This window comes from Gossypium arboreum, chromosome 13 (assembly GCF_025698485.1).
Source record: "Gossypium arboreum isolate Shixiya-1 chromosome 13, ASM2569848v2, whole genome shotgun sequence".
NCBI classification, from domain to species: Eukaryota; Viridiplantae; Streptophyta; class Magnoliopsida; order Malvales; family Malvaceae; genus Gossypium; species Gossypium arboreum.
In genome coordinates this window covers 38,060,824-38,084,335 of record NC_069082.1, presented here as the reverse complement: position 1 = coordinate 38,084,335, position 23,512 = coordinate 38,060,824, and the positions used below count along the sequence as shown (strand labels likewise).

General features: G+C 36.5%; 1 long non-coding RNA gene and 1 other non-coding gene across 2 annotated transcripts; both read right to left on the bottom strand.

The window, feature by feature from the left end:
* Positions 1 to 5,281: 5,281 nt before the first annotated feature.
* Positions 5,282 to 5,388, bottom strand: LOC128287138 (small nucleolar RNA R71). The gene has a single exon (XR_008277835.1). It is a non-coding gene; the product is annotated as a small nucleolar RNA R71 (small nucleolar RNA).
* A 15,077-nt stretch (positions 5,389 to 20,465) lies between these two features.
* LOC128286630 (uncharacterized) lies at positions 20,466 to 22,311 on the bottom strand. The gene is made up of 3 exons (XR_008277249.1): positions 22,237 to 22,311; positions 22,080 to 22,123; positions 20,466 to 20,656 (listed from the first exon to the last, which is right to left on the bottom strand). It is a non-coding gene; the product is annotated as an uncharacterized LOC128286630 (long non-coding RNA).
* Between the last annotated feature and the right edge of the window lie 1,201 nt (positions 22,312 to 23,512).

Sequence of the window (23,512 nt, the reverse complement as noted above, 5' to 3'; positions counted from 1 at the left end):
CTTTTTAAATCATTGACTCAACTGATCGAACGTTTCTTGTTGATTAACTGCATAAACCAAAGATCCTATTAGATGGAATCAATTGCAGATGTGGCTTAAATCCACAAATATCATTTATAGAAGAATAGGAATATTCGACCTTTGCCAAAAAGGAAAGAAGGTAAAGCATTTACCTTTATTGGGAAAAATGAGAGGATAAGGTTTTAATCTCTTCCAAAACACTTAAACTCCTTTACTCCACTGAAATCCCCAGAACCCATCGTATATTATAACACGAAGAAGAATGAGAAGAGTAGTCAGAAAACATAAGAAGAAAACATTCGGATTCCAAAAAGATTCAAAAGAACAGATTTAAACACATATTGGAACGATCGAGAAACAAGAGAGAGAACATACGAGTACCTATCAATTCGTCAGAATTCTTGCGAGACCAAAACCACAAAACCAACAGTAGGCACAAAAGCAATCGGCCCGTACCAAAAAGTAAGGAAAAACTGAAAGAAGATGAAGAAAAGAAAGAAGGACAATCGACTAGGAGAAAAACCGAAGGAAAAGAGATAATGGGGAAGAAAGAAACTATATTCGGCCAAGATGAAGAAAGAAAGTGAGTGAGATAAGAGGAGAAGAATAAATCCGGCAGAGAGAATTATGGAGAAGAGAAAAGAGAAGAGAAAAGAAAAGCTTTAGAAAAGATAGCCAAAATTCGGCAATTGGCCCTTAGGAGTTTCAGTAAAATGAAGAAAGTACAAACCAAAGAAGAAAGTCAAAGGAGAAAGAAAAGAACCTGAATGGTCACTACGCAATTCGACTATCAAAGGAGTATGAAACCAAAAGACAGAAAAGGAGCAGCTACCAAGACCCAATGAACTAAACCAATTCGGCACTAAGTGTCCAAAACCAATTTGGTACCCAAAGAATCCCAAATTCGACCAACTCTACCCCTTGTCAAACTCCACAATTTTCTCGTGCAAAATCTCCTCCATATCGATAACAACCATCATCCAAACCCTTGATTCTCTCCCTTTTACCAAGTCCACAACCACCTCAGTAGAATTTCAATCCAACACTACCTCTCTCACCTCATGGCAATAAAATACATACACCTTGTATGCCATGGGATTCGAACCCAAGTTCTCCCAGTTACCAAGTTACGCCACTTGCCACCAAGCCACAAGGCTTTTTGTGACAAAAACCCCTCACATTTAAATATAAGGCCTAAATGCTAACATCCAGATTCACTTAAGAGCAAAAACTAAAACTTTTTCAAAAGCAAGAACTTGAACTCAGGCTTCTCTAACACTCCTAAATATGCCTAAACACTTAGCCATTACAGTAGACAATCCATTTGTGAAATTTTCTTGCACAACTAAATTCCAATTGTTCCTATACTTGAAGCCCATTTCTTCTAGGCCCAAATTTGGAGCATTACACAGGAAAAGGACGTTTTCCTCATTAAGTGCTTATGAACTTACCTGGGTGTGTTATGTTACAAGTGAGTTGATATGCGTCTGTGCCAAGAGGGGCAATGCAAGGACCATGCCAAGAAGTGGCGTATCGGGTCATTATGCATACATAGAGAGTTTGTTGGTGTGCTTATGGTCTGATGTTTTGCTTAGAATTCTATATTTTGGGGCATTTGATAAGGATTAGGATTTCAGTTTATATATTATTAAAATTTAGTTACCACCTATTGTAGTTGTATTTACTTATTGTAAATAGAATCATGTACTCTACTTTGAAATTTTGTAATTTATTAAGTTGCAATTTATTGTAATTTGAATAAGTAGATTAAGTTTTTTTTCCTGTATTAGTGTGGTAATACTCAGGATTCGAATATGATCAATCAGATTAGGTCTAGTATCCTCTTGATATTTCATGAAGGTCTCCTCATGAGAACAACGTAGATTTTCCAATTTTGCTCTGTGATTCTCTTCTAGAGCTCTAAGCTTCTCTTCTGAAATAGATTTCTCATCCTTTAATTGGTTTACCTCCTTTTTTGACTGTTCATTTTCATTTTGAACATCTCTATGCTTACCTTGTAGAGTCGTGACTTGTGCATATAATCTTTCAATTAGAATACTAGAATCTAGATATTTTTGAGGAAGTTCAACCAAAGAATCTTTGTTAAATTTTACAATTTTCTCTAAAGTGGAAATCTTATTTTTGTAACGTTCACTGGAATCTTTGAAGGCTCTAATCCAAAGGCAATGTTTAATAGACAGGACTTCTGAAACTTAAGGCATGAATGATAGAGGGCAACCAATAGTACTAGATGAAAGGTACGAGGACAAAGTCTGTATTAATTATTGAAATAGTAAATTCTGTTGTTGCTGAGAGATGGAATTAAGAGATATTTAAGTTGGAATTGACTAGAAAAGGTCTCGCCAAGGAAAGATTATTTCCATTTCAATGAAAGGAGCATTTTGCGGTGTAGGACTTGAAGGAGCAGTATAATGAATCATAGGATCAGAGAATTGTTGGGAGAACCTATTTAAGGGGTGGATTGATCAGGTAACAATGGAATCCTGGGAAGAGTATGAGTAAAAGGTGAATGAGTAACTACAATGGCAGGCCCTCTATTTGGTTTGAGCAGAAGAGTAATAAAATCCCTAGCCATTGCTTTCACTGTCTTACTCGCTGGCAACTGCCACTGCAACCAGAGGGGCTTCAGGGATTACCTCAGCTCAGTGGAAAGCGAAGGGTCAAATCCTGGAGAAGGCGAAGGAATGGAACTGCTTATCTCGGAAAATGAAGAGAAACTTAATTGACTAGCTTGCCTAGGATTAGGATCCCTATTTACCCAAGAGACTTAAAGGCTTGAAAGTAAAGAAACTGCGCTTGCCCTAGGAAATCAATACCTCACTAAACATTATAAAACTGCCTTGCGGTTTCCCCAGAGATCTTTATCATTAATGCAACCTCCATTTTGCTCATTCATTGGGTTGTATTTAGTACCTCTAAGAAATATGATTATTCTTCATTAGTCAGTAATGTGGGTTGGCTTGGATTACTTAGTGTTGCGCGCCTAGGAGGGCAGCGCGCTTTGGGATGCGGATGAGCTATTTTCGCCCAGCCCCCAAACCTATTTTGTAATTTTGTCCTTCTAGGGGAGAAGCGGTAATATATCCTTGGGTACAAGTTCCCTTAAGAATCTTGTGCCCGCCTCCGAACGTACTAATGTCTAGAGTGTGAATACTGTAGTGAAAGATATATCAATGAGGCGATATCCACAAGTATACGAGTCCTAATAAACCGTAATTTATACATATTTTTACCCCATGTTTAACGCATTTTATGGATGATTTCCCATTAGAATTGGTGAATTCGATGCTCCTAATGCTTTAATTTCATGTTTTATACTTAGGAGATTATAAGAGAGCAAAAGGAATGAGAAACGGGCCAAAAATGGAGAAAATGGGCAACAGTACAAAATCAACATGGTCTGGACCTCCTCACACGGGCAGACCACACGGCCGTGTCAATTTGGTAGGCTCGAGCACGGCCTAAAGTAATCGCACACAGGCATGTCCCTACCGAGCCCAAGTTGAGTCCAATTCAAAAAAGGCTAATTTTGAGGGCTCTTAGGCATTCCAAAGCCTATAAATACACCCTACAGGAGGAAGAAAAGGGGACACATAGTGAGGGAGTAAGAAATTACTCCAAGGAAGCCGATTGATCCATCTCAGAAGCCGGATTCATCATCAAGACGGAAGATCTCTCCTCAATTTCCCCTTTAGGAGTTTTTGGTTTTCTTTATGTTTTGTATTCTTTATTATTCTGAGATGTTTTCTTATTTAGTTATGAACTAAATCCCCTAAATACCTAAGGGGAATGAAACCTAAGACGAATCTTGTTATTATTTTCTGAATTGTATGATAAATATTTAACTTGTTCTTAATTATGTGTTCTCAATTCTTGTTTCGATATCCCAGGATACTGATTCAAGATAAGCTCCTATTCAAAGGAGGAATAGACCCTGTCTAAGAGTACATTTGTCATAATTAAGCGGAGTTGATTGTGTGCCTAAAGATAGGGTGACAAGATTTTGCCAGATTAGGGTGAAACCTAATAAGGGGATCTATAGATTGAGTTAATGCAACCCTAGGGTGTTAATTAGAGAAAGGTCTCAATTATTCAACCTAGGGATTAGACGTTATTAGTCTTGAATAGGGATAATAACATAACTTAGGGATCTCTAAGGAACAAGTTAAATTAGTAAATAGTCTGATTCGGAGCCAGAATAACAAGTACAATCTAGGTGGATTTTTGCTTAGGTATTGTCTTAATTCAATCGACTTTCCGAAAAGCAATTCCCCAATTCTATTCTCTTTGAGTTTTTAGTTTTGATAATTAGTTAGTTAAAACAAAACCTCTTTATTCTTAGGCTAGATAATAAAAAGACAGTCATTACTAGTACTTTTAGTTCCTTTGGGTTCGACAATCCGGTCTTGCTAAAACTATACTACTGTTCGATAGGTACACTTGCCTACATTGCGATAATAGTTAGTTTCAAGGACGATTAATTATAAATATTTAAAACCTATCACGAAATCACACGATCAAGTTTTTGGCGCCGTTGCCGGGGAACTAAGATATTAGGAACGCTCAATTTTTATTACTTTAGCCATTTATTTTTCTTGCAATTTAATTTAATTTTTTATTATTTATTAATTTACTTTTTCTTTCTCTTGGCAGGTTTTTATAGTTTATGACTACAAGAAACCCATCAGGACCACTACTTTTTGACGAAGAAATCGATCGCACAGTTCGTAAAAACCAAAGAGAAATAAGGCAAAGCTTAAGATACACAGAGAACGAGAAAAAGGACGATACTCAACCCCCAACTGAAGAGATGGCTGAAAACCAAGACAATTAGCTACCTCCTGTAATTGTGGTTAATCAAAATCCTGTTCCACGCACTATGAATGATTATGCTAAACCTTCTTTAACAAGAACTGAATCAAGCACAGTTAGACCTGCTGTAGCTGCAAATACTTTTGAACTGAAACCTAACACAATTCAAATGATAGAACAGTTTCTTCAGTTTGATGGTTCGCAAGATGAAGATCCCAACGCTCATTTAGCAAAATTTTTGGAACTATGCGATACATTTAAAATCAATGGCATTTTTTATGATGCAATACATCTTCGGTTGTTTCCCTTTTCATTGAGGAACAAACCTAAATAGTCGTTGAACTCATTACCACGAGGGTCAATCACTACTTGGGAACAAATGACCGAAAAATTTCTATTAAAATATTTCCCGTCGGCTAAAATAGACAAATTATGTTATGATATCTCTTTATTTGTGCAGATGGACTTAGAAACTCTTTACGATGCATGGGAGAGATACAAAGACTTACTGAGAAGGTACCCTCACCATGGGTTACTGCTTTGGCTACAGGTTCAAATGTTCCATAATGGCCAGAATCCTTCGACTCGGCAAATGGTTGACGCAACTGCTGGCGGAACCATAAATAAAAAAACACCTGAAGATGCTTATGAGTTTATAGAAGAGATGTCACTGAATAATTATCAGTGGCAAGTCATGAGGACAAAGCCAATGAAAACAGACAGCGTTTATAATGTTGATTCGGTTACTATGCTATCAAACCAGGTAGACTTCTAAATAAAAAGATTGATGGTTTACTTGGTTCTACTCAGGTACATCTAGTAATGAAGTACGAAGCAAGTGGAGGTGGAACAAGCCATTCGGAATACCAACCTTATGGCCACAACATGGATAATGAGCAGTTAAATTACATGAGTAATAATCCTCGATCTGAAAACAATCCATATAGTAACACTTATAATGCAGGTTGGAGGAACCACCCAAATTTCTCGTAGGGCGGTCAAGGAAATCAAATACCACAACATCCTTCGGGTTTTCAACAACCACCCTATTAACAGGAAAAGAAGCCGAACCTTGAAGAGATGCTCACAAAGTTTATCTCGGTGTCAGAACCCATTTCCAAAACACCAAGACAGCACTAAAAATCAACAAGCATCGATCCAAGGGCTCGAAACTCAGATAGGCCAGCTTTCCAAACTAATCTCCGAACAACCACATGGTAGCTTGCCAAGTAATACTGAACCCAACCTAAGGGAATAGCTCAACGTGATTAATGTTCAAGATGAAGAAGGATTAGCCTGAGCCAGAACCGAGGTAAGAAACTGTGGTAAGAAGAGGTCAAGGTGAGGTAGGTTATAATAAAAACAAATTAGTGAATGTCGAATATAAACCTCATGTGCCAGACCCAAACATGACAAGGAAAGACCGCTCAGATGAACAATTTGGTAAATTCCTTAAACTCTTAAAAAAATTACACATTATCCCCAATCGCAGATGCCAAACACAATGAAATTTTTAAAGGAGCTTTTAGCAAATAAGCGGAAGTTGGACGAGGCATCGCATGTGAAGCTAAACATAGTTTGCTCAACTATTCTCCAGAATAAACTATCCAACAAACTTAAAGATTCAGGGAGTTTTACGATTCCCTGCTTAATTGGTAGTTTAGATGTTAATAATGCATTAGCTGATTTAGGGGCTAGTATCAACGTCATGCCTTACAAAATGTTTAAGCAACTAGGTCTCGGGAAACCCAAATAGACTAGGATGAGCATTCAATTAGCAAATAAAACTATAAGATTCCCTTGGGGTATTATTGAAGATGTGCTAATTAAAATCGATAAAGTTATATTTCCCGTTGACTTCATTGTTCTAGACATAGAGGAGGATAGCAATACTCCTTTAATTCTAGGAAGGCCCTTTTTAGCAACTCCTAAAACGATTATTGATGTTGGCATAGGTGAACTCACACTCCGTGTGGGAGAAGAAACAATCACTCTTCAAGCTCGCAATTCTGGCAACACATTAGAAATTGAAGGTGATCGTTTAACCCATTCTACTAAAACTGACAATTTGGTACAACCTACTTTGCAGGAAATGAGTCTGAAGGAAGCACATGAGTCATTCTCAAGCAATAGTAGAGGACCTATTCATGAAGATCGAAGGTTACAAATCGAGGAGCTAGATGAATGGCGTACGCATAAACCGAGAACACACGATAAACCAAAACTATACCAGGACGAGCTAAATACCTTTCCAAATCAACTTAAGGTTGAAGATAGAGTCTTATTAGATGCCGTAGACCCCCACATTGTCACTACCACACCGAATGAAGAAATCTCTCTTACGGTAATCAGTATTTTCCCATTCGGTACAGTCGAGGTGAGTCATCCCAAGTTCGGCACTTTTAAGGTAAACAACACCCGTTTAAAACTTTATTTTGATGAGATTGATAGAAGGAATGAGGAGTATAAACTCCTCAAACCACCATGATCATTCAACGGAGAGGTAAGTCAAGCTTAGACTATAAATAAGCACTTCTCGGGAGGCAACCCAAGCACTAATTGTATTAACTTCTTTAAAATTTAGTTTTCAACACCTAACTTACTAACGGAGCTCTTGAATACAAGTTTTCCACAGAGACACGGCCAATAGCAAGGGCGTGCTTAGGGTTGTGTGAAAATAAGGCAACGATTTTCCCAAACACGGGCTACGATAAAACACCACAACCATGTGACATGTCTTGGTTGAACCTATCAAAACAACACGGGCGTGCGACACGCCCGTGTGGAAGAACCGTGGGTGAACTTGTTAAAACAGCATGGGTGCACGACACACCCGTGTCTAGCACCTGTGGTCAAACCTATTATATTGACACGGGTGTGGGTCTACATACACGGGCGTGGGAGAAGCGAACAGCGCCAGACACAACCGTGCGACACGGCCGTGTGCACCCACACGCCCAAGAAACATAGGCATGTACTAAATGTCAGACGTGCCCAAATTCAAAATTCGCGAATCACACGGGCTGAAATTCGGGAACACAGGCGTGTTACCTGGCCGTGTGCCCCAAAATCTATAAATACCCTGCACTATTCATTGTCTTCCCCACTCAAAAACCCTAACCCTAGCCGCTACAAGTCTACACGGCCTCCTTGCCACACTCGTGCGCTGCTTCCAACTTCATTCCTGACGATTATTCTTCCATTTTTTAGCGTTTGTTCACTCTTTTCCCTTTAACTCCACTCATTTTTAATGCTATAATCTTCATGTATCTCACACTATGCTATCATTCAAGTTTCATTTCTTTTAGATTAGTTATCATTCATTCCACATGACATATTTTTATGAAACCCTCATGCCTTATTCACTTTTTCTAAATCAACATTCATAATTTTCAATTGCTTCTTGTCATTTACCATTACAACCCATGCCATGTGCTAAATTTATGCTTTTTATATTTCTATTAAATTCTTTACCATTTTTACTCGTATCATCATGCTAGTGCCACAAAAGTATGCTATTGAACCTATTGTTTTAGTTAGTTTTCGTAGTTGTGGCCTAAAATTATGATTTTTATTTAAAATTTTTATTCGTTTTACTTTGACCACTCATCAAGATGATTTGATGATTCTAATCGCAGGTACCATGTCATCTTCACATGGAAAAAAGGTCGTTGTCCCTACTTCAAAGAAAAGGAAGGGAGCGTCATCTTCCTCGGGTCCTACCGCAGAAGTTTGTCACCCTTTCCTGAGGTTCCCCATCGGGCCCCAAAAAGAACTATTCCAAATACTCTGGGCCCGACCTTTAATTGTAGGCTGCTGCATCAACTGGGCTGTGATAGAACAAGTTTAGTTGGCTGAAGCGATTCGGGCCCTCCTAACCACCGACCCTTGAGAGCTGTTCTTTGGCATCATCGAGCCAACATACCTCGAGATCACGATGGAACTATGCTCAACGTTCCATCTTCAGACCGTAATGACGAACTACGATGATCCCGGCAAGGTCTAATTTCGCCTAGGCAGACTAGTCTACTAGCTCAGCTTCCTAAAATTCGGTATGGCGCTGGCTTTATATACAGAGGAATTCAAGGAGGAGAATGACTTACATGCTCTCAATCGACACATCCATCGCTCTCCTTCATGGTGTTGGGAGCACTAGTACCAGGTGGTGCCAACTATAATTCTAACTGCTCCAAGGCATCGGCTCTCCCTCCATCTTTGAGGTACCTACATGTAATTTTGGCTCACACGATTATAGGACAGCGAGAGAGCACTGGCATCACCAACACTCATGATGCCTACTTTTTATGGTGTATGTCGCACGGGCACGTCGTTGACCTTGCTTATTTCATCACCCTCACGATTCAGAACCAGACGGAGTGGCATCGGAAGGGGGTCATCTCTATTGGCCCCTACGTTACTCAGTTGGCTCGACACTTCGGGCTCCTCAGCACCGCAGCCCAAGAATTATCCTTAACCCTCATTGGCCAGATGTTTCCAAAAGGCATCTTGAGATGCTTAGCATGAGGATGATTGAAAAGCGCCAAGGAACCTACCCTCCTCAATATCGTCTCACACAATCTACCGAGGAGGAGGCCAACGAGGACATTCCGGATGATGTCCCTCCATAGCACGAGGACCCACCATCTCAGCCACCGCCAACCTCTCGTCCAATTCATGCGGCGGCTTCATATGCTAACATCTCTGAGCGCCTCACTCGATTCAAGCAGCAGTGTTTTCAATGATTTGACAACATTATGCTACTTTACAGCAGATTTCTCAGCACCTCCACATCTCATCGCCAGTCCCACCTTGCTAATCATCCAACGATGAAGATGTTTAAAACCATTTATTTATTATTTTATGTTTTTAATTTTTATTAAAACTACTTTTTATTTTTTATTAGACTTTAGAATTTTATTTTTTAATCATCAATTTCGGTTATTTCTTTATGAGTAATTATTCTTCCTAATATCCCCTAAAAATTTCCTTATTTTATCACAGTTATATATAGAGCTCCTAAGTTCATCATCACGTAGGAACTAAAAACTCCATCGGGGAAGGTTTTCTACGACTGTCATGTCATGATCAACCACGACCATAGCTACCACTAGATATAATATCCTTTTGGCGCAGGACTTATGGACTAATGAACCTCTACCACCATCGGAGTATCCTCGTCCACTCTCGCACCGATTACTCTCCAAAACTCCAGTTCGAGGAATTCATCATACAGGAAGTTTCACTTCTCCCCCTATCTTACGATTACAAATTTAGTCTTTCTATCTATCTTTGTACATTAAGGGCAATGTACATCTTAAGTATGGGGGGTATTTATTTCATTATCAGAAAAATCCCTGAATGATTGCCTTGTTCTCTTGAAAAGCTCTCATATCATATTTAGGATAAATTTTGATTGATTTATGATTTTGATTGATATATCTTGAATTAAAACATAGGAATTTATGCATTGATTGTTTAAACTTTAATACATTAGAGAATCAAGCATGATAAGTTGATTTTTAAGAATTTAAAATCTTAGGTTGTTTCCCCAAAGTTTAGGTATTACTTTGAGTTGGAATTCACAAGTTCTAAACATCAAAAAGCCATAATTTTTGTGAGATTCTTGAGCCTTTTGAGCATCTATTAATTCTTTTATGCTCACTTTTACTATTGCTTTGAGTGCGTCAGTATTGAACTGTTATTCTAAAACTTGCTCGATTATGCATGTCAAGACCACACCATTTAATTTGATATGTCAAAATGAGAATGGCACTTATGATTAACCCACTCATGCCATGAAAAGCCTACCTCCACGATTAACCCTTAGTAAACCCCCTTGAGCTAACAAGCTATTTCTTGTATTACCATTAATATTAACCCTTAACCCATTATTGTTGAAATCCCCTAAATTAATTTGATCCCTATTTTTGTCGAGATTTGAGTTGAATAAATTGCTTAGTTATGTCTTGTTCTTAATAGTTAGTCTATGTTATTTAACTTGTTCTTAAAAAAAAACATGTATACATATTAGTAGTGATCTTTTGTCTGTAAGCTTCAGTATTTAAATTCCATAGTCAGAGAAGGAGTTATGTTGTATGTAAGTGATGATTAAATATTTTTCTAGTTAAGTAATTTTTCAACTCCATCTCGATTCTAACCCTTTCTTTCAGCTTGTGACCACACCCCCTAACCAAGCCTCATTACAACCTTTTAAAAACCTTTTGATTGATGTATCATCTCAATTTATAGTGGTGGAGATTTGATTTTCATGCAAGCCTATGGTAATGACTTTTCATCATTGACTATTAAGTGCTTCATTTATTGTCCTTAAACACCTCGAGTGATTTGAGTGAATCTTTAGTAAGGATGTAAAATTCTATGACATTTTGAATACTAGGTAATTACCTAGACGAGGGGAGACACCTATGTTTTCAGAATAAAATGCTCAACTTGGAGTGTTTGAAACTTTGATGTTCTTTGAGTTGAATTCTTAATGTATGATTACCTATGGATTATTTTGAGATATTATTAATAGAAATTATAACTTGAGAAGAATTTATTTTGATTGGGAGTTGAGAATTTTGCTTTAGGACAAGCAAATGCTTAAGTGTGGGGGTATTTGATAAACCGTAATTTATACATATTTTACCCCATGTTTAACGCATTTTATGGATGATTTCCCATTAGAATTGGTGAATTCGATGCTCCTAATGCTTTAATTTCATGTTTTATACATAGGAGAACATAGGAGAGCAAAAGGAATGAGAAATGGGCCAAAAACGGAGAAAATGGGCTAAAGTACGAAATCAAAACGGCCTGGACCTCCTCACACGGGTAGACCACACGGCCGTGTCAAATTGGCATGCTCGAGCACGGCCGGAAGTAATCGCACACGGGCGTGTCCCTACCGAGGCCAAGTTGAGTCCAATTCAGAAAAGGTTAATTTTGAGGGCTCTTAGGCATTCCAAAGCCTATAAATACACCCTATAGGAGGAAAAAAAAGGGGACACACAGAGAGGGAGTAAGAAATTACTCCAACGAAGCCGTTGATCCATCTCAGAAGCCAGATTCATCATTAAGACTGAAGATCTCTCCTCAATTTCCCCTTTAGGATTTTTGGGTTTTCTTTATGTTTTGTATTCTTTATTATTCTGAGATGTTTTCTTAGTTAGTTATGAACTAAATCCCCTAAATACCTAAGGGGAATGAAACCTAAGATCAATCTTGTTATTATTTTCTAAATTGTATGATAAATATTTAACTTGTTCTTAATTATGTGTTCTCAATTCTTGTTTTGATATCTCAGGATACTGATTCAAGATAAGCTCTTATTCAGAGGAGGAATAGACCCTATCTAAGAGTACATTTGTCATAATTAAGTGGATTTGATTGCGCGCCTAGAGATAGGGTGACAAGATTTTGCTGAATTAGGGTGAAACCTAATAAGGGGATCCATAGATCGAGTTAATGCAACCCTAGGGTTTTAATTAGAGAAAGGTCTCAATTATTCAACCTAGGGATTAGATGGTATTAGTCTTGAATAGGGATAATAACATAACTTAGGGATCTCTATGGAACAAGTTAAATGAGTAAATAGTCTGATTCGGAGCCAGAATAACAAGTACAGTCTAGGTGGATTTTTCCTTAAGTATTGTCTTAATTCAATCGATTTTCCCAAAAGCAATTCCCCAATTCTATTCTCCGTGAGTTTTTAGTTTAGATAATTTGTTAGTTAAAACAAAACCTCTTTATTCTTAGGCTAGATAATAAAAAGATAGTCGTTACTAGTACTTTTAGTTCCTTTGGGTTTGACAATCCGGTCTTGCTAAAACTATACTACTGTTCAAGAGGTACACTTGCCTTCATCGCGATAATAGTTAGTTTCAAGAACGATTAATTATAAATATTTAAAACCTATCATGAAATCACGCGATCAAGTCCAATTGTAATATAGTTACAACGAAGTGGGTGAGTACTCCAGGGATCATACCTAAGGGAGGCTAGTACTAGGTCAATATTAACCTAAACACCTAAAGATCTAATTAGTACTTTAATTTAGTTATAGTGCGATAGTAAAATAAAATGGAATTTTTAAGATTTTTATGATAATAAAATAAAATAACATAAGGAAATAAAAATTAAAGAGATTAAAATATAGAATAAATAAGATCTAATTAGGGATGATTAGCTCACTTTGGTTATCTCCATTAAATAACCACTGGTTCCTTGTTAATCAACTAGTCACTATCCCAGCAGGATCTTCCGATCTTCCACTCAAATAACGAGTCCGTAAGGACTACTTATTCTCTGACCTCACAGTCGAAATTGGCTTGGGGTGAAGGTGTTCATGAGTAGGCTATACGAATTTTTGTTTAATTCCTACCTTGATGACTTCCTAGGGTTTTTAGGGCTAAGGTTTCAAATTCTTCCTTTCCCAAATAATTGATCCGTTGAGTAACCCTACAAGATAGTTAATAGATCATACCTCCACTTACTAATCCTCCATAGAAGGACTAGTTCCTCGTGGCTTTCATAAAAAATATGGAATTAATATAAAGAGAAAACATGATAAATGAATTGAAGTGCAGAGTTTAAGAAAACGTCTGATTTGTATTAAAGATAAAAATAATCAACAAAGTTTGATTATCTCCACAAATTAGATCTCTGGAGATAAAATAAGAACAAACTGAAAATAAACCTAAAACCTATGAAGAAAGAAAACTAAGCTAAAATTTTTAAAAAAAATATAAACTAAGTAATTGGTGTCCATAACATGTGATAAAGGAGCCTATTTATAGATTTCGGGTAGTCATCATCCTTAACCCTAGTTTAGTTAACGTTCCTAAGCTTTAAGTTTGATTGTGTAGACTAAAATACCCCTTGCTTGTGTTTAATTCCCATCTGGAGTCGACGTAGGGACACACAAGAACCTATGTCGTGGCATTGCATGTAGTATACTCCTCTTGGAATATCTTTAAGGGTATGTCACGACATCCTTACATCGAAGGCAGTTTCCTAATTTCTCCATTCTTCTCCCTATGTTGCACCATTGAGCATTTCGTGTTGTGACATAGCAACCAGTATCTATTTAAGATGCCTTCTAATGGTCTCCTGCACCCTTATGAAGTTCATTACCTTACCTTTAGGCCTCATTTGGCCTCTAAGGTCAATAAAAGACTCAATTTGCACATTTTATTGAATTTAACAAAACTTACTAAAACATAATTAAATTTTAATGATAATGCTTAATTTCAAGATCCTAAAGTGTGAAAATTATTTTAATCTACAACACCAAATTACGACTGATCAAACCCCCCCACATTGAAGTCATTGCTTGTCCTCAAGCAACATCAACAAAGATAGTATACAAGTATTGACTTTGGTGCAGATGACTAGGCATTTCATATTCATGAACAACTTTAACATGATGAATAATTGACTTACCACTTTTGACTACAAACATCTAAGTTCAGTATATTACAAAGTATACAAACATTGAGGATCTCACTTGTAGGGATCCATCGATAAATCATACAAGTAATTTGATTATCCGATCATAATACAAATAATCATTTATGTGATTGTTTAATAAAATGTTCATTCATGCATAAGGATATTTAGGTCACATAGGACTTTTCGGCTTGTAACATTTTGAGGTTTAGGACAAGTATGGACTTCAAAAACTATAAGCATCAAAAGGGTTACAAACACAAAAATAGTTTGTCACATCATATCGATCCCTATTCTTCCCCCTTAGTGACCTTTACCCACTCACCATCTTATTTCTCCTTCTCTCACCTTCCTTGTTTCTCTACATAGAAAATTAAAGCATAACATAGTAATTACTCTAATAGCACATTTTTAGTGAAATCAGAACTGTGATTTTAGAACCACAAATCTAATATAAAAATATTTATTTTATTAATATTTTAATGTCCGTAGCATATTAGTATTATCATATAAAAATTTCATTAAGAAATTTTACCATTTGCATGCTTAATTTGATGAAAAGGACTAAATTGCATAAGGTGCAAAATTTGAGTTCTACAGTTAAAGGTATCAAATGACTATGAAATTAATTAGTTAAAGGGTTTATGTTGTAATTATAGCATTTTTATATTGAGTGGACAAATATGGACATTAGTTATGAAATTTTAAAGGTTATATGTTAAGGTTAAATTAGTAAATTAGTTAATAAGTGAACTAAAATAAAAGAAATAATGTATCATCTTCTTTAATTTGTTAAACACCACCGAAAATTGAAGGAAAAGAAACCATGGAAGCTTGAACATTCGGCCATCCTTATTTTGCTTGCATGTGAGTATTTTTCGTCCTGCTTTTAATTATTTCTGTGTTTTTAGAATCGTTGTAGTTTAATCTAGCTAGCCTAGAGACTAATTTGCAAATCTGTTAAAAGGTTAGGGTTTCGCCATGAATGTATACATGTGATTTTTGATGTTTGATGGAAGAAAATGGATAGTTGTTGATAGATAAACAAATTTTATTAAGTGATTTTTTAAGAATTTGTCAATTACTGATTAAATTGAAAAACAAAAAATATTCATGGTGAAATTGTAAAAAAAATTAAATGTATGGCATGCTAGGGACCTATATGAAATTCTGCTATAGTGGGTTAATAGGAAATTGCATGAATTTTCATTTTATGAGCTAGGGACTAAATTATAATGAAATTAAAATTATAAGGAAAAAATGTAATAATGAATTTAGATTGAATTGAATAGAATAATTACTGAATTGAATTGAATTTATTCATTTAGATCAAGATAAACCTCATACAACTTTAGATCGGGGCAAAGATAAAGTTTCGGATTAATTGACTCCATATCTACATTTTATCGTTGAGGTAAGTTCGTGTAATAAAATAGTGTTTATATGCTTTTGTTTGAAAATTTATGTATGTTGAAGACTGTTATGAAATTAATTGTCGCATATCCAATGATGTTACGTTGACTATCGAGCCCCATTTGAACTTTAGAAATTCCTAAGATACAAATGACATGTCATTAGGGTTTACATGTTTGGGGTGCTGGTATTGAATGTCCTACCGATGGCTGAGGCCTGACATTTGTTGTTGATACTCCATAGCTCGTGTGAGTAGCATTTGTAGCTATGTTTTGATTCACAGCTCGTGTAAGCATACTGATTCACAGCTCGTGTGAGCATATATGTACAATAATTGACGGATTATGATAATATGTGTTAGCACACTACATGTGAGCTATCCTCGGTACGCAACGGTATTCTAAATGGTTCGACGGTATTATTCAGAAAGGAAATGGATAGAGAATGATATGAATTAAGACATGTAATACATGAATTTCTTTGATGTAGTGATACATGGAAATTATGTAAATTAAAATGGGTGACAAACTTTAATGATACATGTTAAGATTGATAGCTATCCATGTTATTGTGCCTATGACTTTTATTATGTATGCTAACATGTTTGGTGTAGATGCTTAGGCTTTGGCCAAGCTTTGGTTGGATTATCCCTTGCTAAAATTTAAATGTTATATAATGAAATGGTAAGTTAAGTTTTACATTATACAAACTTACTAAGCATTCATGCTTATGTTGTGTTATTTTCCATGTTATAGTGAACCGGAAGCTCGTTTGGGTTGGAAGCTTATTGAAGACCTATCGCACTATCCATAGCCTAAATAATTAGATTTTGATGATTCTAAGTCATGGTTATAATGGCATGTATAGATGTTTTTGTTTGATGATATAGCCATTTGGGTTGGCTTGTAATTATCTTCTTTTAGGTGATGGAATAGTTGCTATATTGGCATACATATTTGGCCTTGTAATGGTTGTTATTATGTTGTTTATGGTACTTAAATGATGAGAGTTTGGAATTGTAATTAAAATGCATACTATGAGTTGCTCTTTGATATGACGTTGAATGGCCAACTTGGAATTTTGAGTTTGACTTTGATGTGTGAAATTAGTGGTAAGTTTTGGCATGAATTTGGTTACAAGTTGGTTGATTTATGCCTAAATTTTGCAATTGTATAATACATGTGGGTTGGTGTGATTGAGTTGCCTTTTTGGGCATATTGGTTGTATGAACATATACCGTATTGTTTTAGCTTGTTTATGTGTGGTTTAGGTACACCTTGAATGCTTGGTTATATGTGAAAAAGAGTTGTAGGGGTGTACATGCTTTGGGTGAGAAAAATGGCTTGGAAATGGCCTATTTTTCATCCACACGGCCAAAGACATGGGCGTGTGTCTCAGCTTTGTGTGACACACGACCATGCGACATTGTCAAGTTTCAAAGGTTTGCAAGTCAGACTGTTACATGGCCTAGCGCACGGCTTGGCACACGGGCATGTGGCTTGGCTGTGTGACCCAAGTCAGAGAGTCACACAGGCACGGACACGGGCTGGGACACGACTGTGTGTCCCTACGTTGAATTCCCATATGGCCTAAGGCACGGGTGTGTGTCTACTCAAACAGCTTGGCCACATGGCCGTGTGACCCCTACAGTATGAAAATTTTCAACTTTTTCCTAAAAATTCTCTATGTTTCTGATTTAGTCCCGATTCATTTCTAATGTGTTTTAGGGCCTTGAGGGCTCCTAATATGTATGTCACTGATTGATTTTTCTATGAATGATATTTTGAATTAAATGTATTTAAATTTTTGATAGTTTTAAATTATAAACTCTGGTAATGCTTTATAACCCTATTCTGGCGACAGATATAGGTTAGGGGTGTTACAACTACGGCTAGCCTACAAGTTTTTGTGCATTAATGAATGAATGAGTTTTTCTTATACTTGTGACTTTGTCACTTTTCTTTTTCAATTCATCTCACTTACAAATGCTTTTTGGTTTTCAATAACTTTTCCTACTCGTGCAGATTTTCTTTTTGTTTTGAACTTTTAGGCTACCCTATAGTTTTCATATCATACCAATCTTTTCTATTTCACTATATTTTTACAAAATTTTTCATGATGATTTATTTAACCTACAATACGTATGGCCAGAAGTCTATAATCATGCAGTTCAAGACCAAAAAAAAAAGAGAAAATACAAATTAACATTTTCAGGCTTGGGTTTTGTAATAAGGTTCATTAGAAAGTGTTAAGAGGCTAAAAAATCAGTACTAAAGGTGAATAAAGTCATCTTTTTTGCTCTAGGTATGGTCCAAACAATGCCTTAAGTCATACCTTAAACATCTCAGTATGCAAATTTAAACAATCAAACCAACTCAAATTCAACCATTTATCATTCATACTAGTATGTCGTTCCCTTGTATTTTCTATATCATTTGCTATAATCGATTGCTTAATGCCTATTTACAGTGTAACATATAGAACTTAGTAGTCTAACAAAAAAAAAAATTAAAATCACCTATCATCATGCCATATTTGTTTGTAAATACAAGCAACCTATATACATGCTCTTAACCAATCACTTGTATTTCTACAAGCTCAAGCACACAAAAGACAAGAAACTCAAAGAAAAACATAAAAATTTAAAACAAATTTTTCTATGTTACCACCACACTTTAGTTAGCACATTTTCCTCAATGTGTAGCCCATAAAAATAAAACAAAAGAAATTACCTGCTTGGTTGTGGTCGCTCCAATTACTAATGGCGGGTGCTTCCTCCTTTGATCATGTGAAGCTCGAATTATTTGTCTCCTTTGTGTTGGGTTTCTACATAGAAAATTTTTAACAAACTAAAAAACAACTAAAATGTTTACATTCATTCCTAATCCTAAAAACAAATTTAAATCTTCCTTAAAGAGATTAATAAAGTCCACAAAAGAAATATTCAATTCAACCATTAAAAAAAACAAACACCTAATAATAAGAAACACATTTAATTTTCCTAAATTCATAAACTCCTAAAATATTAAAATCCTAGTATATCAACTCTAAATATTACTAATCATTTTCTTGAAATCCTCTTTTTCTCCTTTTCTTTTTCTGTTTTGTTTGTAGAAGAATAAATTGCTTGTATATGTCATCACCGAGTAATTTTCTTGAGGTATTCATGGTTTTATCCATCCGCTTGATAGGGACTCTTGCTTTTTTACATAATTTTGTGATCAAATGAGGGAAAGATATTCCCTTTCCTAAATTACTGGTGTAATCAACCATATTTTTGTATATCCAAGTACTAATACATATTTGCTTCTTTTTAAAAATCTCACATGTTATTATAGCTTGATTTTGGCCAATCACGTACATCTCTATTGTAGGCCATATTCTTGAGCAGACAAACTTCATCCACATATTGGCTTTTAGTTTCATTAGCTCTTGATTGAATATTTCAAGTATTGTTGTTCCTGTCTGATATGTTCACATCTTTTTCCCTTCCATTAAAAATCTCAATATTTCCTTTGTATCTATATTTTTGAATTCCTTTAGATCTATTTTATAGAGATTGTCATAATAATAGTATGGTGTGTCATAAAATTGAAAAATACTCATCTCAATTATTGAAACATTATCCTCTCTGATCTTCACAAAAAAACACTTCTTATAGAATGGTTCAGTTGCTTCCCTTGGTTTTAATGCTAGATAAAATTCTTGCACCATAGGGATTATTGTAGGCTATTCGGATGGCAAACAAAATTTTTTCCATTCTCTTTCTGTTGTATTCTCCCATATCCCTTTGAAATTCCTCATTAAGGGATTGAATCCTTGCTCTTTGATAAAGGTATACGACTGAAGTTGTTGCAAGTATTTATCCATGTGACCTTTTTGGAACTCTACAGCTGGGCTTGAAGCGCTTATACTAAAACTCGCCATCGAATAATCTATTTTTGCTAAAATTCCCTACACAATCTAGTATGTCTACAAATTGGTTTCTTTTTCTTTCTCTTTCAATGATAAATAAAAGGATCAATGTGACCTATTTATAAATTATAAGAAAAGATCAAAGAATATAAGAGTTATAGTTTATTTCTACTAAACAAGAGGTTAAAGAATGAGAATCCTATAATTAAACTATAAAAACATTAGCAATTAATGTTAGTTCGGAAAATAAAGTTTACATTAGTTCGGAAAATAAAGTTTACACAGTGGTGTTGGGACATTCCCCAGTGATGTCATGACATCGAGAGCAGGTTTCATGATTTGAGTGTTTTTCGTTGTCGTGACATTCAGAAGTGGTGTCGCAACATGCAAGCTAGATTCTCCTATAGTTTTTAGGATTGACACTTTGGTTGTCTTCTTCATCATCACTCTTTTTGTAACACCCCAAACCCGACCCAGACGTTATGGCCGAATTTGACGTGCCACATTGGAGCTGAAAACCCACGTTCTGTTTTTAGTGTTTTAAAACCATATATTTTGTTGAGTTAACAAAGTGTATGGAAGCTGGGCACCAGGTAGGTATCCGAGACAGAGGAGGTGAGCCATGAAGGCTACTTAAGTACCAAGCTCTTTGATTGGATCCAATCCTAGACATGCCCACAACCATAGCCACACTTTGTTATATCGAGTTTAAGTTTGTTTAAGTGGACGTCTTTGATAAATCGATTAATCATGGTGTTGTGATATTTTGAAATCAAATATTGTTTTGAAATCACGTCCTAAGTCTAGCCCCTTTTGAATAATTATCAACCAGGTTTGAAGTTATTAAAAATAAAATAATCCCGAGAAGAAATAAAAGAAAAGTTAAAATGGCCTTATTACAACCCAAAAATAAATAATAATTAAAGGAAATTTAATGAAAACCAACGGTTGTTTAAAAGCCAAAAGACGATCACCGTGGCTACTCTGAATCCCTTCCGGCCCAAGTCCCCACATCAAGGCTCACCTGCAAGGTTAAGGAAAGGGGGTGAGTTTGGAAACTCAGTGTGCAACAAGCCCCTTTCAGAGCCCCAAACAATAACAGCCTGTTGGGTCTAAGCCCAAATCCAGTCTCAAACATGTACTGGGCCATAACCCTTTTCATATTTCATATTTCATAACACTGGGCCGGAGCCTTTTCAAATTTATTATTACTGGGCCGAAGCCTTTACTGTAAACGGTATGGCCCATAGGCCCATTTCAATATCACATATAATGTCAATGAAAGAATGCAAACCCATCTGGGGAGACTACTCAACCCACCATCCGCTACTCTCCACCCGTACCAACCAACACACCATGTGGGGATTAACTCGACCCACCCCGCCATAACTCTCCTTTGGCGGCTTATTTGCTTTATCATATAACCGAGGCCTAGCCTCTTTTAATAATCGGGAAAAAGCCCTTTTTATAAGTGGGGCATAAGCCCTTTAATAACTGTGGCGTAAGCCCTTTTGATAACTGGGGCATAAGCCCTTTTGATAACTGGGGCATAAGCCCTTTAATAACTAGGGCACAAGCCCTTTTTCACTTCCTCCATTCATATAAAAAACCCAACCCAATGCATTTATGAACATCTCGTGTGCATATCATACATATCATGTGCATATCATACATGTCATGTGCATATCATACATATCATGTGCATATCATACATATCATGTTTATCAAAATCCCATGCATTAAGTTCATATATAAACCCTAGGGGTATAATGGTTATTTTTACCTAGGGCAAAACGGTCATTTTCATATTATAAGGGTAATCTTGTAATTTTACCAAAAATTAGGGTTTCCATGTTCATTAACGGTTACAAACAATTCATGGGTGCAAACAGTCATTCTGGCCCATTTTTAGCGAAAACGAGTTATTAGGCCAAAAAACCCCTAATAGGCCCTACTTAGCCGATTCTGTCATCTAGGCCCATTTAGCCTATATTCCATAACGGTTTTAACAGTCTTATCATGCAATTTAACAAATTTCCCATTTTCTACCAAATTTACCCAAATGGGCCCGAAAGCCTATTGGGCCCTAATTCAGCCCCTCGAGGCCCAACCTACCTGTGAACGCTGAAACCATGTCCTTACTGTTTCCATTGCTCCCAATCATCATCTCATCGATTCTAACTAACTAGTGAGCGTTCGCTTGCTCAGAAGTCCTCAAAATGCTAGAATTTCGGCATTTCGGCTAATTCAGCCCCTCGAGGCCCAACCTACCTGTGAACGCCGAAATCACGTCCTTACTGTTTCCATTGCTCCCAATCATCATCTCATCGATTCTAACTAACTAGTGAGCGTTCGCTTGCTCACAAGTCCTCGAAATGCCAGAATTTCGGCATTTTGGCTTTTCGGCATTTATCACTTTAAGCTATGAAAAAGGGTTCGTTACACACCTGATTTGCGATATTCCTTGACGAGATCTCCTATGCGATTTGTCCTATAATCAACCACTTATAGATTAGACCATGTTATTATTAAACCAAATCGAAACTACCTATTATCATCACTTACACATTTGGCCACCATCCATAATGGCCCTTGGGTTCATACCTTTGCCGAAGTTGATGACTAGATTTAGTCACTCCGATGATCCAAGCTTTTCACACACTCCTCGATCGGTAGCCTTTAATCCTCACAAGTACCAACAAACCAAATAACACCAAAAACCCTTTTAGCCTTAGTCGACAGAGGGGTTTTCAGCTTTTCTTAAACCACAAGATACAAATGGAAAGAAGGTTCGAATACTTACCAAGAGATCTACTCATTGAAGAACGTTCCAAATACCTTCCTACCCCATATCCATTGTGAATCCAACTTAAACGTCGTGAAAATAGATCTAAATATTAATTCCCGAATCACTAAAATATGAAGCTTTCGGCTTTTCAGCAAATATTAATCTAAGCTATTTAGAGGATTAGTACACACCTGTTATGGGTTGAAGTTGAAACGTTTCCAAAATCAATCGCCTACGATAACCACCACCTGTCACTCAAACTTAACTAATCCAATATCAATATAGGTAAATCCTAAGCACATCACTCATACTGAAACATAAGGGCATATTCGTGCTGTTTTACCATCTTTGGGGTATTTTGGTAGTTTTACAAATTGAGGTATTGCGGTAATTTCACAAACCAAGGGTATTTTAGTAATTTTGTAAATCGAAGGTAAAACAAGAATTCGTGAATCAAGGGTAAAACAAGAATTCTATAAATCGAGGGTAAAATGGTAATTACGTAAATCGAGGGTAAAATGGTAATTCACGTAAATCGAGGGTAAAACGATAATTATGTAAATCGGGGTAAAATGGTAATTATGTAAATTAGGGGTTAAACGGTAATTCTATAAATCGAGGGTAAAACGGTAATTTTACAAATCGAGGTAAAACAAGAATTCTATAAACCGAGGGTAAAACGATAATTACGTAAATCGGGAGTACTTTAGTAATTTTACAAGTCGAGGGCATTTCAGTAATTGGTAAACTAAAGTATTCTAAACATGGATAACAATACGAATGGGCCTAAAGCCTATTCTCGGCCCAAATGGGCCCACACGCTCGTGTGGCCCTTTTAGCCCAAAACTAGCCACAGATATGCGATTCACCTAGCCTAGTCCAATATTTACTACACAATCAAACAACTTATCCAATTGGGCCCGTAGGCCCATTGGGCCCACATGGCCCCTTTCGGCCCATCGCGGCCCGAAGTAGCCATCCAATAACAAGAGTAGTGATAAATACACACCTGATAGGAGACTGGAGTTAATCCACGCTCCGAGCACTCTTAGTGACGCCCAACCCAAACGAGCACGCCATACAATGAAAGGG